This window comes from Balaenoptera physalus, assembly GCF_965194825.1.
Source record: "Balaenoptera physalus genome assembly, chromosome: 1".
Classification (NCBI taxonomy): Eukaryota; Metazoa; Chordata; class Mammalia; order Artiodactyla; family Balaenopteridae; genus Balaenoptera; species Balaenoptera physalus.
The window spans coordinates 174825022-174832779 of NC_138882.1; the positions used below are offsets into that span (position 1 = coordinate 174825022).

Sequence of the window (7758 nt, forward strand, 5' to 3'; positions counted from 1 at the left end):
CACTCTCCCCACCCTACTTTTTGCCCGGCCTGAGACCGGGAGGGAAGGGATAAAACTACCACCAACTTTAGGGGTGTCCACAGAAAGTTCATAGGCTTGGCCCCTTCCTGCCACCAAAGGTACTGGTTATTTGAACTCTAACAAAACGAATTAGCCACTCAATACACTTTGTACGCGTTTTTACACTTTCTTAGGTGGGATTTTCCTACTTTGAATTTAGGAGTTGGTTTAGTTTAAAATCCACCCCCACTTCACTTGGTTTGCCCCTTGCTGTTTACTCCGATTACGGAAGTAGCTCGGGTGGAGCTCCCGGGACAGTACCCTTGAGTACGTCGTTTGCGTACCTATTTAACTGACATTCTACTCAGGCCAATGGAATGCCCGGAAGCCCCAGGCGGGTGGGGCAGAGAGCCAATCAGGGCGGTTGGCGGGGTGTGGCTGCGTCCCGGGGCGGGGAATCGCGTAATGGCGGACGCGGGCTGGGTTGGCGCGGCTGGGGGCGTAGCGCTCTGAGGGGGGTCTGGCTGTGTGGCAGCCCGCGACGCGGCCGGCGAGAACAGACCCCGTGCGGAGAAGGGCGGCCGGCCAGCCCCTCTGTTGCTGAGGGCGACCGCGCGAGACCAGGTGAGCATCAAGTCCCCGCGGGCTGGCCCGGCCGTGAGGCGCCGGGCCCGGTCGGGCCGCCCCTCCCAAGCAGCGCAGGGTCCTGGGGGAGTGGGTGCCGCGCCTCCTGCCGCAGACCGGCAGAGACCCGGTGAGCGGTTAGCGCGGGGTGGTGTCTTACAATACACTCTCCTCCCCAGGGAGAGGTGTGCCGGAGATCCCCTCAGAGGCTTGGAGGGGCCCGCGAGTCTGTGAAGCTGCGAAAGTGTCCCAAGCTGACCTAGCTCTTCCACCAGCTCGCCGCGTGACCTTGGGCAAGTCACTTCCCTCTCTGGGCCTCGTTTTACGCATTTGTAAAACGAAGGCTTTGCAGGCAGATGTACATGAGTTGGATCCCAGACGTTGTCTGAGGTCTTGGGCAAGTTCTTCTCCAGGCGGAGCCTCAGTCTCCATATCTGGACCATGAAGGCGTTGAAGTGGTCTTTGAGACCTCTGGCCTAAATTGCGGAGTGGAGGAGAGGAGTGTGTGTGTGTGTGTACGTACGTGTGTGTACAAGATGGTCTGCAGAGTAAGGAGGAGAGTTAGCTAAAGGGGCCCATTGAGGAACGCTCTGGATGGACCCTAGGCTATGATGAGGTGGAGTCCGGTTGTCTTGGTCCTCCAGGATCCTAGAGCCTCTGAGATGGGGGAAGTTTTATACAGTTAGTTCTCCATAGAATCAGAGAAGAGGAAAGAATCCTTGGAGCCTTTTGGGGCTATGATTGAAATTTAGGCCCCAAAGAATTCAGGCGGGTTAGGAGGAGGAGGAGGAGGAGGGGGAACATTTATGGTGCTCCTACTATGCGTCAAGCATATGTTCTTGTTTAATTTTTACAGCCTCACTTGAGAATTCACACATAAGGAAACTAAGTTTCAGAGGAGTTAAGTAACTTGCCCAAGGTCACACAGTAAGGTACACAGCTTACCAACATTAAGATGTTTCCTTTGAGAGTCACTGGGCAAGGGGGAATTGTCCACTTAAAGGAAGTTTGCTTTGTCACAGATGGGGGGCAGGTTCCGGTCCCAGACACTTGAATTGACTTCTGGCATGGAGACAGGATGGGTCTTGATCTCTGGATGGTTAATTATAAGTACATCCCCTTTGTTCAGTCTGAGTTGGAAAGGACCGTTACTAAATTGTAAAAGTCACTTTGAAGTGGGTTAGAACCTCGGAGAACTCAGTTTGAATCCTGACTGCATGGCCTGTGGAAGAAAGTTCACCAACTGTTGGTGCATAGACTTGACTCTTGGTTCAGAGTGGTGCTAGCCCAGTAGCTTTTTCTCTTCCCTAAGAAGGCCAAGTTTTCCTGGGATGGAAGAAATTTCCCATTTGTTAGTGCAATCCAAAGTCTTTGGATTCCTGGGGTGAAAGGTTCAATAGCCGGCCTCTTGATTAAGTGAAATACTCCTTTCTTTGTGCTCCCTGTTATTTGACTTCTAGATGAGTGAAGATTGTGGACTTGGAGTGGGTACTATAGATAAATTGCAGCCCTTAATTTTTCCAAGCCTCAGAGCTTTTTGTTAAGCAAAATGGTAGGACGGCTGTGTGTATTGTTCTCATATGTCAACGGTAGGGAAGAAAATTGGAAGAGGAAGTTGCTGAGAAAGAGGGCGTTTCTTAGCATTGGAGCCAATATGTATTTCTTTGTTTGAAATTCTAAAACCAGAAAAGCAGCAACTGAAGGAAGAAGGAAGGAAAGAACTGTGAAACTCTTCTTACCTTTGAAATATCTTTAAGGACTGTTCTTTTGCTGTCCCCTGTCCAAGGCTCTGCTTTCACAGAAAAAGTCAGTTGTAATTTGTTCAACGTTCAGAAGTTGTATTCTAGAATGAAAGAATTTTAAATCTTAAACTTTCTGAGATAATTTTTAAAAAATCAGAACCGAATATGTTGTTTATTAGTGGATGATTCTTTTAACATAATTACCAATCGCAGTCTTTGGGTTTTTTGTTTTTTTTTTAAACTGTGATTTAAATTAGTGGATTTCAATCTAAGAGGAATTGATCTAGATATTGCATGATGCAAATGTCCCCATCACCTGAAAAACACGTAATGGTGTGTTCGTTTTTTGACGTTTGTTAAGTCTTTATAATGCTTTATTTTACCGGATTGTGTATGTGTGAATAGTTAAGACACTGAGTTTATTGCATGTAAAATCTACATTCACTCTCAGTATTAGTTATATTTTCTATGTAAGATTTAGTCTTAATTAGTATACCAGTCTACAGTACCTTGGGGCCAAAAAAAAAAAGGTTCTTGGGGCCAGTTGTGCTCCTGAAATTAGAATTTTTTGAATTTTGGAAAAGGAATATGGTACATATACTGTATGTTATGTAACACCCCAGAAAGGTGTGGGGCAGCACCTTGTAATCAAATGCATTACTATTTCTTCAGTAAAACATCAGAATGTTCACACCAACTGGGATAAATAAATACTATACATAGCCTCATGTCAGGATTTGCCGCCAAATGAGTAATGAAAAACTTGTTTTTTATAGCCTTTTGGATTTTGGAATTGAAGTTAAGGGATTGTGGACTTTTATGGATAAAACTTATAACAATAACAATTACAAGGACAAATATTGTAAACCAAGCTAATTTTAAAGTCATGGATCCTAAAAACAGTATTACGTAGAAGACACATTTTTTTCTTTCTTTCATGTGGCAGTCTTATTCTAATTAATATATGCCAATATTCATTTTTCCTTAAGTACCAAATTTTACCTTTTAATACCATCATTGGGCCCTGTTTTAGATGTTTGAATGACACCCTGCCCTCTTTTTTTAAAAAGTAATTTATAGGGTCTTGTGCTCATCAATTTTTGTACAGCAGTTAAGAGAATTGTACCTTTTCCCATATAATTCAGAGAGAGACGAATCAGGTGAGGATCTGTAGATTCATGTTTGCAGAATTTTAAAGCTGATGTTCCCTTCCAGGTGGTCTTTAGTATGAGGTCATTGCTGCTGGATGAGATTTAGAGCAAAATTTTTTAATTTTTAATTTTTTAAGCCTCCACAATTTGTTCATCTTAGTAAGGAGTTTACTAAAATATATTTAGAGTATTTTTTATTTCAAGTTTATGCTATTTGAAAAACTAGAGTTTACCAGTCTTATGAATTTGGGTGATTTTTTTAAATGACCAAGGACCTCTAGGAGCAAATTTACAAAAATTCAGTCTACTCTTTGCTTTTCTTGAGCACTTCAACTATAGAGTGAGGTGGACTGGTATTGTTGGAGGTTAAAGAATTATTTCTTCTCTTTATTTATTTATTAAAGAATATTTATTTATTTATTCATTTGGCTGTGTCGGGTCTTAGTTGAGGCATGCGGGATCTTTCATCGCGGCGTGCAGTCTTCTCTAGTTGTGGTGTGCGGGCTCAGTAGCTGCGGCGCTCAGGCTTTCTACTTGTGGCACACGGGCTCTAGAGTGCGTGGGCTTAGTTGCCCCACGGCATGTGGGATCTTAGTTCCCCAACCAGGGGCCGAACCTGCGTCCCCTGAATTGGAAGACGGATTCTTTACCACTGGACCACCAGGGAAGTCCCTGTTTCTTCCCTCCCTCCCTTCTTTCCTTCCCTCCTTTTCTTTCCTATAAATTTATTTATTTAATGATTTTTGGCTGCGTTGGGTCTTTGTTGCGGTGCAGTGCACAAGCTTCTCATTGCGGTGGCTTCTCTTGTTGCGGAACATGGGCTCTAGGCATGCAGGCTTCAGTAGTTGTGACACGTGGGCTCAGTAGTTGGGGCTCGCGGGCTCTAGAGCGCAGCATCAGTAGTTGTGGCGCACGGGCTTAGTTGCTCCGTGGCGTATGGGATCTTCCTGGACCAGGGCTCGAACCCATGTCCCCTGCATTGGCAGGCGGATTCTTAACCACTGCGCCACCAGGGAAGTCCCTCTATTTCTTCTCTTTAAAAGAAGGCCCTTGACGGCATGAATTTGACAGATTCTGGTCTTCAGGACAAACAACCACCTCTTCTGAGGGTCTCAGTTCATCTTCCTACTTGGGTTATCTCCATAGTTCCTGAGAATGGTACTTTCACTGTCTGGGAGATAGAAGGGGTATGGAACAGTGTATCAGGAGTTGCAGGTGCAGTTGGTGTGTGACTGGACTGGGGAATAAGAGCAGTTGTTATCCAGACTACCTCAGTTTCTTTTGTTTCATAAGGATTGATAATATTGCAAAAGGGTTACAAATTAGTGAACAAACATACTATTACAAGTTACTCTGTTGTGACTGTGGATAAGCTCTTCAGCACAAGAACTGTATTTTATACTTCTTTTGTATTTTTCAATGCCTAAAGGCCAGGACATCAGACTTGTTGCATCAGAATTTACCATCAAAACATAAATTATATCTGGGAACTCCTTTGTCAGTAAACAACCAGGGTTGAGAACCATTGAGGTAAGCACATGGTAGGTGTTCAATAAATATATGTTGATTAATTTGCTCTTGGTTCTGGCATGAATTGCGTAGGGTGGAAGAGGACCCAGATTTTTTATAAAGTAAAAGAGCTTTCCAGGATACCAGCACACATCCGACAGTTGGCAGATCTGGATCCATAGTCAGTTCATTGCTAGTTACTCTGCCAGCATAACCACCCTGACTTTGTGATCTAGGCCAGATTGAATACAGTCTTGTCAACAGGCAACTGAAAGTTTTATTTAATCCTTGGGTAGTGGCCTTACTGATGAATAAGATTGGTTGGGGTGACAGTCGCTAAATTGAAAGAATTCTTGGGGATTTGGGTTGGGGAGGTAGGCTGCTGGGCACCAGCAATGCCAAGGGAAGAAGTAGAAAGTTATAATTTGACTGTGTCTCCAACACATAACACAATGTATGGAACATAATTGGTGTTCCATAGTTTTTGTTGACTGAAGAAATGAATGGCTCTTTGTTTGAAAAGAGGCATATAAGTTGTGAAATAAGATGCTTCCTACTCATCCTTCAGAACTGAACTAAGATGTCATCTGTTCCGTGAATCATTCCTAGGAAAAGTTGAGTGACTCCCTTGTATGTCTTCTCCTTCATTAAAGCATTTATCAGATAGTGTCAAATCAGATATCAGACAAATTATAAAACTCTTTCCCGTACCTAATAATGAGCTCCATAAGGGCTGGGCTGTATTGTTCATTTTTGTATGACTGGTGTGCAACACACAATAAAGGGTTTTTTTTTTTTTGACCATGTGGCACGTGGGATCTTAGTTCCCCGACCAGGCGTTGAACCCGTGCCTCCTGCTTTGGAAGCGAGGAGTCTTAACCACCGAACCGCCAAGGGAAGTCCCAATAAAGGCAAAATAGATTCTAGTAATGTTTAATTTAAGCCTCTGTCTTCTACTTCATTCTTGTAGGCTTCTCTTTCTTCCAGTTCATGGTCTTTACTTTTCAGTTCAGATCAGCAAACATTTATTGAGAGGTAGGTCTTTGTTGGGCCTTGGGGTAGGGTTTCTCATCCTCAGTACTGTTGACATTTGGGCTGGATAATATCCTGTATTGTGATAGGCTGTGCTGTGCATTGTAGGATATTTAGCAGTATCCCTGACCTTTACCCACTACCTAGTATCACCCCCCCAACCCCCACCCCAGCTGTGACAACCAAAAATGTCTCCAGATATTGTCAAATGTCCTTTGGGGAGCAGACTTGCTCCCTGTTGAAAACTATGTCAAGGGTAGGGGTAGTGGGTTCATAGAGGGAAATAAGTGTAGATGTCCTCACGTGTGCACTATCCTTTCATTCGTTCTTTCTGGTTATACAGTCTCTTGTCTCTGACTTTTGGATAAGAAAGAAAAATGAGGGAAATCAGGAGGTGACAGCCTTAAAAAAGCACCATTATTTTTTTTCTGTCTAAATTTTATTTTATTTGGTTTAAATATATTAGAGCAGTACAGACAGCTGAATTATTTACACAGATTTTTGTAAATTCAGTTTCCACCACTGATTAAGTGGAGTAAAGAACTACTAGAATATTACTACCTTGAATAAAAGACTCAGCTTTTCTCAGAAAAGCTGTTTAACACCTAAAGAATAACCAGCATTGGTTTTATAGAGAACTTGCCAGGACTTGTCAGGATTCTTCTCAGCTAACTTTTGAGCTTCATGGCTAAGATATAATATATCTTTTAGTGTTCCTACATAGATACTTTATAACTCTAAAAAACATGTTTAGCTAATGAGCATGTTTTTCTAAGCTCAGTATTTTTTGTGATAGGTAGATTGGTCAAGGCAGTGGTCCTTGGTCCCAGTGGGCATTCATAAAATGATGACAGATTAGTAGTAACACTGGGGAACTTCACTCCTTTGGCCGGCCTTCTACAATATAACATAATCATTCATGTCTTAGTCACCATTAAAGTGAAGTTGAATGAGTGTTTTTTTTTCCTGTTCCATTTGAAGTTATGAATAGTACTCTAGAGAATTCAAATGTATAGTTATGAATGGTATCTCAGAATAGTTACCATTTATGCAAGTGAGACACACTTCTTAACTTAGAAACCAAACAGAATTGAATTAGAAAAGAGAAGAATAGAAACAAGAATTGTTGAATGCTTGCAGAGGAAATAATGTTCAGATATAGAAGTACCTCAGAAAACTGTGGTCTCCATCATGATTTCTATACACTAATAAAGAAAAACAGTTCAAGGTTGATGGGAGAGGCTATTAAACTTTGCCTATGATATTACCTTTCAAAATGTTTTTCTTTTCTGGTAAAATATGGAAAAGCTCGAGACATAGTCTCTTAGTTATAAGATTAATTCTAGTTGAACCAGGTTAAGTTTCTTACTTTTAAATTTATTTATTTTATTTATTTATTTTTGGCTGCATCGGGTCTTCGTTGCTGCACGCGGGCTTTTTCTAGTTGTGGCGCGTGGGGGCTGCTCTTCGTTGCGGTGTGTGGGCTTCTCACTGCAGTGGCCTCTCTTGTTGTGGAGCACGGGCTCTAGGCGCGCAGGCCTCAGTAGTTGTGGTGCGTGGGCCTCAGTAGTTGCGGTACACGGGCTCAGTAGTTGCGGCTCACGGGCTCTAGAGCACAGGCTCAGTAGTTTTTGGCGCGTGGGCTTAGTTGCTCCGCGGCATGTGGGATCTTCCTGGACCAGGGCTTGACATGTCCCCTG

At 43.0% G+C, this 7758-nt stretch overlaps 1 protein-coding gene across 2 annotated transcripts in view; it reads left to right on the top strand.

Annotated features, from left to right (window-relative positions):
* The first annotated feature begins 432 nt into the window (after positions 1-432).
* WASF2 (WASP family member 2) overlaps positions 433-7758 on the top strand; it is a 70517-nt gene continuing 63191 nt past the window's right edge. Inside the window, exons 1-2 of one of the 2 annotated variants that reach the window (XM_082440611.1) lie at positions 433-624; positions 804-917. The gene's annotated coding sequence lies outside the window, so the exon portion shown is untranslated. The remainder of the gene's footprint in view (positions 625-803; positions 918-7758) is intronic. The other variant, XM_082440610.1, reaches the window with a different exon arrangement.